Source organism: Tasmannia lanceolata, unplaced genomic scaffold (assembly GCF_043159265.1).
Source record: "Tasmannia lanceolata isolate RefF3 unplaced genomic scaffold, GAP_Taslan_0.1 ptg000038l, whole genome shotgun sequence".
NCBI lineage: Eukaryota > Viridiplantae > Streptophyta > Magnoliopsida > Canellales > Winteraceae > Tasmannia > Tasmannia lanceolata.
This window is the reverse complement of record NW_027518715.1, coordinates 2,340,343-2,351,808: the sequence shown is the minus strand read 5'-3', so window position 1 is coordinate 2,351,808 and position 11,466 is coordinate 2,340,343.

The following is an 11,466-nucleotide window of genomic DNA, read 5'->3' as shown; positions in this document are numbered from 1 at the left end:
TAGTCACCTCTAGTGAAAACCCTGTCAAACTGACATCTTCGGATCTTTCCTCAGTTAAGTCCGGAGTGATCTGCCCTATCTCAAGATCGGGATCCCCCTTTACCGTTATCACTCTGTTCCTGCGAATGAACTTCAGTTTTTGGTGGAGAGTAGATGGAACAACCCCGACCTTGTGCATCCACGGACGGCCAAGCAACAGTAAGAATGAAGCCTTAATATCTAAGACTTGAAATTCTACCTCAAAGTCCTCTCCGCCAATCTATATCTCAGTGACCAGAGTCCCGATTACATCCCGGCGAGTGCCATCATATGCTAGAATACCCTACTCGGATGGAATAAAATTCTCAGGACTGAATCCCAGGGTTGCTGCGGTGCTTAACGGGCAAACATTCAGCGCAGAGCCGTTGTCAACCAACACCTCTGGCACCTTTTTCTTGTTACAGGTGACTGTGATTTTAAGAGGCTTAGTATGGTCTCGTCCCTCAAGAGGTAAATCGTCATCAGCGAATGACAATGTTTTCGCTGCTCTGGCCATGGCTACGAGACTGACGAGCTCATCGGGCGAGGTATTAACAGAAACTTGCGCTGCATTAAGCTCTTGAAGGACTAGCTTTCTGTGCTTTGATGAGGCCATGAGTAAACCCCATACCGAGATATTAGCCTGAGTCTTCTTCAGCTGCTTTAACAGGCTCTCATCTTCTTCGTCTGTGCTCACTTTATTCTGCCTCTGATTTTCTGAGTTTCTTGCAACCTCTGCCGGATTTTCTACGCTCAACTGAGGAGGTTTGAATACACGCCCACCTCTGGTCATGTGACGCATCTCGTCACATTGATCCTCCAGCAACAACAGTTCGTCTTCCTCCATTCTGAAAACATAAGGTGCATTACTGACACCCTCTTCAAAGTCCTCCATCCTTAGAACATAGGTGGCTTCCTTTGTTTTTTCTATATCAACATTCTGAAGCACATATGAATGGGATGAAGATGACTCAGTGAGTTCAGCATCGTCAAACGACAGCACATAAGGTTCTTTTTCTCTGAATTCTCTGAGCTCTTCATCGTCAAACTTCAAAACATATGTTTTGTCAGATGTAATAGCGCAAATGAGAGCAGAGGGATCAAGGATGGGCTCATCTACAAAGATAGCGTTTGCAGTGGGAGGAGCAACAGCACGGTGGTTGGGGAGAGGGTTCTGAGTGATATTCGGCCTTTCAACTGCAAGCTCATCTTTATCGATCATGTTCTGAATCGCGTGCTTCAAGGCCAAACAGTTCTCAGTCATGTGCCCCGGGCCTCTGTGATATTCACAGTATTGATCCCTTCTCCAGTTTACAGGCAGTGGATTAGGTACAGGTTTGACATCTGGAAGTCTGATCTTCTTGTCTCTGATCAACTTCTTAAGTATCATGGGCAGTGCATACGGTAATGGGTCAAACTGTCTGAATTGCCTCCTTATCGCCGGTCCAGCAACTTCCGCAACAGGCTTGGCCACTGGTCTGGTATAACTGACTGCTTGTACTTCCTTTGGTTGGATCATAGGCCTCTTCCCTTCTCGGACATCAGATAGAGTCTTGGCTCTGAGGCCCTTAGCAATAGCATCCTCGATCTGGGTGCCGGTCTTAAACAAATGATCGAAATTCTGATAGTGCTGCGGTGCCATGAAGTGAAAGTACTGCGGAGACAAGCTCTTGAGGACCAACTTTATCTGGTCTTCCTCTGACATTCTATGGCTCAGCTGGGCAGACTTACGCCTCCAGCGCCTAATGAAAGATGTGAATGTCTCCTGAGGATTCTGCTTCAACAGCTTCAGATCTCTTTTGGTGACCTCGATCCCTTCCTCCATAGAGAACTGCTCTACGAATCGGTTAGAGATTTCTTCCAATGTCCTAATCTCCTCTGGTTTCAACCTCAAAAACCATCTTTTGGCCACCCCTATAAGAGACATGGGAAACAAATGAGCCATCTGCTCTCGACTTAGGCCATGCTGCTGGGAAAGAGTGATGAACCATCTGACGTGGTTTCTCGGACACCCAGTTCCATCATATTTGTCATAGTCTGGTGCCTTGAACTTAGGCGGGAATATGGCATTAGGGGACATGAGAAATTCAGAAATATCGAATCCCTTAGACGCTTGAACCTTCATGCTCTCAATGTCACGAGCCATCTTCTCATACTTATCGAACAACTCATTTTCCTTGCTAACCGGAGGGACATAATATTCTCCAGCATATTGCTCCTCTTCTAGATCGATCTCTACGGGAGAGATGACTGGTCGGGTGAGGTTAGGGGATATGGCCGGAGGAGGCTGAATGGCGGGATCTCTAGAAGTAGAGACCTTTTCAGTATTCTGGTTTTTCAGATGAGACACTTCATCTTTCAGCCCTGCTATATCTCGACACATATTTCTCAACATTTCCTGTATAGTTATCATGGGGTCCACTGGATCATTAACCATTTGGTTGACTTCAAAAGAACCTGACGACTCTGGTGAAGAGGGTAAAGGTATCGTTGGAAATGCGGTGGGGTCGAAGTGACGAACAAGTCTAGACACTGAGGTAGGTCTAGACCAGGTAGGTTTAGCTTGGGTGCCTTTTTCGGAGCGATGGTTGCTATCTTTCAGAATCCTGATTGGAAGTTAACAAACTAGATTAAATGATTGACAAATGAAATCAGGTAAATCCCACAAGTAGAGAGAAGAAAAGAAACACATTTGTATTGATTATATCCAAACAGATTACAAAGATGGCGATTGACAACATAAAAATTGATGAAACTTTAAATCGCCAACTGTTTATAACATGTATTAAGTAAAACTCTTTTCTTTATATTTTCATCTATAATGAGACCGGGATTACAATCTTTGACTTTGATTATGTTCAAGTAAAACAAATGAAGATAGTAAAGAAATGATAATCTCATGCCGAAGATCCTCATGGTTCACCAATCCGAGCTCTCCGGTTTGCAGGCCCTCCAAATATTCCTCCCTTCCGAAGTTTAGACGCGAAAGGAGATCTTCTCTCCGTGATTTTGTCCCTCCAAGCAGCTATTATGGATGCAATGAGATCAGGAGTAAGGTCTTCACAGCTAGGTGGTGTGATAACCTTAGGAGTACAAGAGTTTGCAGTAATCTGACAAGGGAAACACAAAGGTGCATAGAAAGATGATTTTTCTAAACCCATAAGATAAACAAATGAGTATGGGTAGGTGCTGGTGATAATTTGTGGACAGGATTGACTCACCTAATGAAATTGGTCTTCCCCTACATTCTGTAGCCAATGGTGCCACTCATTAAGCTGGGGTTGCTTAATCTTTGTCTTCCAAGAAGGAAAATTCTTAAGAGTGTACTCAATGCTGTTTTGTGGCTGAAGGATAGTGAGTTTCTCACATAGCCACACATATAACAGCTTAGCACATCCGAAAAAATTATCCTGCACCTTTTTACTAGCAATAAGGTCTAAGCCATAAAAGGTTTCGGCTAGCATGGTAGGGACAGGATTTGTCCTCTCATTTATCTGATCTACTATCGTCAACAAAGTAAAAGGGGTGGCGCTGGAGTCTCTGCGAAGGACATGGCGTGCAAAGACTGCAAAGCCTAAGGCATTACGCCGACATTCCTGAAAATGGGTGTCAGTAGGATCGACGTTTTTGGAAAACAACTCAATGAGGGTCTGAAATTGCACATTTTTCTCTGTTAAGCAATGCAGAGTTTTCACAATCTTATTTTCGAATAATCTGCAAAAAAGATCATGAGGAGAGTCTATGCTCGAAGGTCGGATCCAAAGTCCCTCAGGAGAAAGCTCTAACAAGGCACACCAATCTTCATATATAGGACAAAGTTCAAAAGACCCAAATCGAAAGACATGGAAAACAGGGTCCCAAAATCCAGCAGCTGCTTGAAGAAACTTCCAATTTATACCGCGACTATTCAGATGGGTAAAAGAGCTGATGAAATGCTCAGCCACACTCCTTTCTTCACATCTTAACGGAAAAGATTTAACAGTCTCAGCTATCCATTTGTCTAACAAATTATTCGCCATGATCAGACCTAAAATTCAGATGGGACAAAGATCAGGAGAGAACGGGGATAACCTTGTATAGACAAACTACCAGGATAATCTGACAATCAATTCCATGAAAAGGATAAAATCTGTGATAATGAATTTTTCATCAAAGATGGGAGGTAGCCAATAGATCAGAAAAATAGACCACGGCCATAAGATGACAGAAGTAGGCCATAAACCGGATCTAAATCTGGTGATGAATACCAATAACTGTACGATCAAGAGGATCAACATGATAGACCATGGTCATAAGGACAGCGAACGAGCTATCGGCCAGATCTCAAGACAAAAGGGGGAGACAAACGAGCACATACCCTAATGAACAATAGATATACAAATTGAATCTATGACACAACAAAAGAATGGATATACAATAAAAGGGTAGCAAATAAAACTGTGGCCACGAGAACGACATGTACAGGCCATTAACCTAGTGAAACTGAAAGGAAACAAATACGACTGATCAACCAGAAGTTCTCACTAAACATGGGTTCTAAGCTAAATCTAGGCTATACAAGCGAATCGAGACAAGGAAAACTGACTCTAAAGAATAGCCATCATGCTCAAAATGTGTTGCGAAAAATTCAACAGCATAACGGCTAGACAAGGAAGTCAAGATAAGATAAACTCATGGTTTAACTAACTCTAAAGCATAGGGGTCATGCTCAAAATATTCTGCAAAAAATTCGGCAGCATAACGGCGCTAGAAAGGATTCCCACCACTCAACCAAAGGTATATGAATAACGGTGGTAAGATAAACTCGAAATATGGTTACCACAGAAGGGTAACTGAAGGACTGACCATAGGTGAGGACATACAACAACGGGTCAAATCCTATAATCAACAGATCAAGGACTAAACACGGCCAAGGTAACGGCGATCAAAAGCCACTGACTAGATCTAGATCCGAATACAGAATGGATATAACCGATTGAAATGAATAAAGAACTCTAACTAAGAGGAGAACTCTAATATACATAATCAGTATATATAAGTATATATACATACACATATATCCTAACCAGGGGCACCAGCCCTAATTCTAATCTAGCGGAGTCAAGGAAGTCTCGACTCAAGACAGACTAATGAGTGTGCTAGGACCGTGCTGTAGCCATATAAAATGAGCTACCCTAGTCTACAAATGGGACAAAGCTCCTAACTCTAGGCTCCACATGTGTGAGCAACACATGTTCGACCCTGCATGAATGCAATATACTTATATAAACACAGGTACTTCCTAGTTGGGTTTCACTAAGTCAGTAAGTATATATATAATATATAAAACAAAGTAGGGCTCCGGACTCAATCTATCAGGTACTATGCGTATGAAACATACCTAATATGTATAACACAAGTACGCCCCATGTTATACATAGTATGCTTCATTGCTCATCGGCTGCTGTAGACAAAAGTACGCCCAATGTCTACGGCTGCAGCACCGGCGCATAGCTTGGAAATAGATTCAACAGTACCATCAGGGTGTAATAACATCCCAGTCGGGCTCGCATTGAATCTATCCCGTGGAGCCAATAATGAAAAACAACGAAAGAAGTAAAGAATAAACAATATGATAACATATGATGTGCAGTGTGTGAATCCCTTGTTTTAATTACGCACCTATCTGGTGCCCCTGGATTCTAACGATAGAATTCCCATTTAAAATGATTTTAGTTCAAACTTCTCCAAAGTTAATAAAAATGGCATTATTAAAGAGTAAGGCAATGTTTCAAGAACTCCCCAGCAGAGTCGCCAGCCTGTGGAACCCGATCCGAGGACGGTGCCGAGGGACGCGAGATCCCTCCTGCAATCCTCTAAGATCTCCACAACGTGAAGGAGAGCTCTACCAAGGAACTCTCGAAACTGTTGCCACCCTCACAGCATAGCATGAGTGGCGATATAAAAAGAAAGAGATACATCCTGATCCGGAGCCAGGGCTCGAAACCAAGATATATCTAAAAATAACTCAGAGTCACCATCCATGGACACGCCATGGAACCAAAACAAATGCTCTGTTTGCAATGGATAACCAGAGATACAAAAGGTCCGTGCCTGATGACGAATGGAGAAGGTCCGAAGAGCGCCCCAAATTCGTCCGAGTGCGAACACTTGGTCTCTTATGCCATTTTTCATTAACTTCGAAGAAGTTTGGGTAAAAATCATGTGAAATGGGAACAGATATCCCCAAGTGAACGTCTACCTAATCATGCATGACTCGGGGATGAAATAATAAACACACACAAAGTAAGATAAAAGATGTGTCACCTAATGATTGCTAGGTTATGAGTGACATGCCTAACTGGTGTCTAAGTTCTGGTGAACAAACGCATGCATGCTACAGCTAAAGGTATAGGTCTGCACAAGAAAGTAAGAGAACATATCAAAACATACAACATAACAAAACAACAAATCCTAAGACTCTAAACGATTTAGCCCGAGTCCTCGGATGGTCTGATGTCCATCCAAAGAAGCCTACGTATCCCCGCCTCCACGAGAATCAAGGCAACGTAGTTCTTCGCGCCTATTCTAAGCTATGATGCCTAAGACACCTAGACCTCTATCTTAGACTCGATCTAAAAGACCGGACTAGTTCTTAAAGCTTCTTGTACGATTATTTAGATTCCAGTGAATTGTAGATTTTAGGACACCCTATATGCCCCAACTAAATGCAGGTTAGCCCTAAGCTAATGCAGGTGGTTCCTACAACCTATGTGTAACTAGGCTGTTCGTCCTAAGGAAAACAATGGGATCGCTAACGCATCCTAGACCTAGTCATCAGTCGGCGATGTAAATCGCCAACTGACCGGACGGAGGCGAAACAGACTCCTAACTCTAACACAAACACAAACAAAACACACAACAATCAAACAACACACCGAGGACGAAACTCTTAACTCTAAAACAAACGCAAACAAGTACACAACAAATCAAAGACTAAAACCAAAGACAAACCCCTAACTCTAAAACGCTCCTTCTAGGACAAAGTCCTAACTCTAGAGGAAGATTTTTCGAAAACAGGTTTATGAAATCTTTTTGTACTTTTTTAAAGAGTTTGAATGATTCATTTACAAAGGTTTGGCTGGACCTGGGATAAGAATCCCAAGCTGCACTACGTACCTCGTGGAAGAGGATCAAGCCAACGTAGTTTGAAACGAACTCTCAAACTACGCTTCTAAAAGAAACACTCACACTTCAGATTTTTTAAGGTTTTTTATATTTTCAAATGTTTTTGATATTTTTAAAGTTTTCAAATGTTTGAGTTTTAAATTTCTAATGTTTTTGGATTTTAAAGCTTTTCCAATGCTCAGGACCTTTAGATGAATTCACTCTTACAGAGAACAAACAAGCATAACCATAAACTAGGGCAAAGCCCTAAAGCAAAAAGGGGAAACCCCAAACAAGCAACTAACGCCTCAAAGAGACGAACCACAACAAGAAAGATAGCGTCCCAAGAAGAGAGAAAACGATCCAAGATCCCTAAGCAAGCAAAGCTCTAATAAGACTGAGTTAGCCTCTAATCAAAGCGAAGTAATCAACAACTCTAAAGGAGAAACTCGGAACTAACAACACTAAAGAGGGGAACAAATGAGTCAGAGACTCTCTAATAACACTACCGAGTCAAAGACTCACTCTAAAAGAAGAGGCCACTCTAACATGAGGCTAGGTAAGCCTCCTAAAGGGGAAACTCTCTACATGAGACAAAGCTTGTCTCCGAGACACAAATGACATAAAAAGGAATAAGACACCCTTTGCATATTTGGCAAAGGTAAAACACCCAGCCGGGCCGGACAGCTGCCTAGCCCTAGGGTGCAACAAATGTGCAACCCAATACCCATAAGGGTAGGGGTATGCTGCCAAGCCGAGTAGGGTGTTCTCCCAAAACCAAACGACACACAAAGAGGAGGTTTAGCAAGAGAATGAGACTGGGCAAGTCTCCTATATACAAAGGAGGGGTGCTCTACTCGGACTGAGCAAGTCCCCTAAGGATGGGCTTGGGCTAGCGCCTTCATCGCCCTCGCAATGAGAGGGGATTCTAGTATCTAAAGAAATTTAACAGAAATCTATAAGACTGTGTTAGTCTATCAAAGAGAGAAGAAAATGCTACCAGATAATTGCAAATTCCATTCTATTCTTAAAAAAAAAACAAGTGCTAAGCAAAGAAGAATTTTCAATAAAAAAAATACACAACCTATAGCAATCATAAAATGATAAACAACATAAATTAGTCCAGACCAGCCGCTGGATAGCCTAATAAAGCAAAAACAATATCAAACACTTCTATGCCCAACCACAAACACCACCCCAATATGGGGATGAAATAAGATGATGCTAAAGTAATCATCTGATATCATAATACACATGATAATATTTCTAATCCCGCCTTGAAATCAGACAGTACTCATGTCGATAATATCAAATAGAGTAGTCATCTGATCTCCTTCTTTCCTAAAACAATTTATTTAAATAAAATTAAACAAATATGATAAGCTTCAAGATAATCTCACCTGAACAGTCCATTCATTATTGTCTTCAGAACCTAACTCAATGCTTAAGATAAGAAGAGTATTAGAAATATCAAAAGATTATGATAATTCCAATTAGTAAAAATTTCAGTGCATACAGGGGACATCAACTTGTGCAGATCCAAGTGCGAAGCGGTGAGCCACAAAACAGAAAGACGGGCTCCAAGTAACCTTATCATTGCCCAGAGAAGGGTTCTTTTAAAAAAATGGTTAAAAGAAATCCAAAAGGTTGGGTAGGCCTACTAAACAAAAGAGGGGAGCGCTACTTGGACTGAGCAAGTCCCCTAAGGATGGGCTTGGGCTAGCGCCTTCATCGCCCTAACCCGAAGGAGCAACTCGGAATTCTAAAGAAGATCTCAACCACGAATAAAATCTCTAAGACTCTGAAAGGGGGCCCGCATCCAAGGGAATAAGATTTTCGCTAACTGGGGTCGCAAAATTCCTAAGAGCTAAACCAGTTATTACCCCTATGAGACAAACGTGCTAAGAAAGAAATGGACAGGCTAGGCGCCATCACTAAGCCATGGCAAAACCACTATTGAGAAAGCTACATGAGCACTATTTTATTTTAATAATTGCAACCACCCCCTATGCCGAATGAGGAACTAATGAAGTCAATAGATGACCCCAAAATGACCACAGGGCCGATTCATGAGCCGAACACGTAATCGGGCTGATAAAGTAAATCCACTCAAGGAGCAACTACTTAGAAGCCCGATGACTTTCTATTCCAAATTTCAAATGCATAAACACAGTACTAGGGGGACACTCACATAATCTTCAAGTTAAAAGCACGAAATGCGCACACTGCTAGGCCTCATTCATAAATTGCAAGACAAGAGAAAGGTCTATACATATGCAGATCGAGGCATGCAAAGAAGCTCTGATAGCATTTGTGACACAATGCGGTCCAATCTTTTGTGTCCCAAGCAGCCCAAATCAGAGAAGCAAAGAGGCAATATACATTTGTGAATTATTAAAGCATAGCACTGCTAATATCTTAAAACAGGGGGGGTGATATCTGCAACATGAACAAATAGCCACCAAAATCAATTGTGTGAATGGGAAACCACACAGTAGTGCCATTATAAAATGCAGTGGTATGGATATCAGCTCCCTGTAACCATTCCATGGAAATGATGCCTTCACAATCACAGTCACACAATTGCACTACCTCATCTTGTATTTTACTAAATCAAAGATACCGAGGAGAATAATAAAAAATAGGGCAAACGAAGGCATCAAAACCCATTCAAAACAACCCATTCAACACCAACATTGAAACAAACATCCATCAAAATGAGGTGCAGGGGCAGGTCAGAGAGTAAATATATCAAGGAGGGACATAAGAATTTCCAGATATGCTTTCTTCTAAACCCCAAGGATTGTAATGACAGACCTACAGTCCATGTCACCATAACTAGCATAACATCCCAAGAACAAACATATGCTCAAAACAAAGACAAAACGAAGAAAGAAAAAAAAAAAAAAACATAACCACATGAAATTCAGAGGGAACAAACTTTAAACATTCAAAGGGATGGATCACTTACAGAGTGTAGGGGATTATACTTGCAATGAGGCAGAATGTAGTCCGCTAGATAGCGTGCTAATGCGCTAAACACTATCCTTGTAATCCTTCGGATCCTATGACCGAGGTTGGAATTGCCACTGGACAAAAATGGCCTCTGAGGTTTGAAATAGTAGTGATGATGGCGATAGGGGGAAAATGAGGATGGAGATCTCGGCCCGATTGTAGGATCGAATGATCGAGGAAAACAGAAATGGGTTCCGAAGATGGTCTCTGATGATGGATTAGAGAAATGGGTTTGCAGAGGAATTAAGAAATAGCAATGGAATGGGGTTTGGATATGGGTTTTAAAGATGGAAATGGGTTGTAAATCTCAAGTTTAATGAAGTAGGGTTGATGGAATTGGGGTTGATGGTGGCTTGGCCGGATTCCGACGAAATGTGACCAGAATAAATGGAGGTTCGGGAGAAAAATACGGTCTGTTGATGGTTGTATAGCAAAAATGAAGGGGAAAATGGGGTCTGCTGGATTTAGGGGAAATGAAATGAGGCAATGGAAGATGGGATCTATGAAGAGGAAATGGAAGTGGGTTTAGGTTTGATGGTAGTGACGAATTTTGTGGAGAGGTAGTGAGGAGAGGATGAGGTTATGGTGGCAACGTGGAGATGAAGGCCGAAGGTGGAGAAATGGGTTTCGAAGTGGGTTTCACTTGAAATGGAGGTTTTGTTGAAATTGGGTTGGAGGTGGTGGAGGTAGCGTGAGTCTCGGATTCCGGTGGGAAATGGAGGGGAGGGCTTCAAGGGTTTGAAAGGGGCGGATGGCCGGAGATGGGGATGGTGGTCGGAGTTGCAGAGAAATGGGGGATGCGGCTGGAGGTAGAAGATGGAACGAGTGGGTTTGGGTCGGAAATGGAATGGGGTTTGGGATGGAGAGATAGGCGGTGGGTGGGTTTTGAGGTGGAAGATGATGGGGTAGATGAAGGAGGTGGGTTTCCGCCGGAGAAAATGATGGTTGGGGAGGAAGAAAAGGTGGCCGGCCGATGGAAAAGTGGAGAGAAGGTGGAGATGAGGTGGGATTTGGATGTTAGGGAAATGGGTGCGGAGGTGGTTGCCTCCTTCTCCTTCTTCTTCTTCCTCTCTCTCTCTCTCTTTTTCTCTCTGGTTTTTTTTCTCTCCCTCTGCTTCGAACGAAGAAAAAGAAAAATCCTCCTCAACCCTAACTCGTTAGGTGATTATATAGGGTAATAATAAATTCGACCCTTCTTCCCCCAGGACAACCACCCTCTATGCATATTTATGACTACTCCTTTCTCAACAGGGGGGCCCAGGAAAGAAATGGTCCAGAAAAAAGATG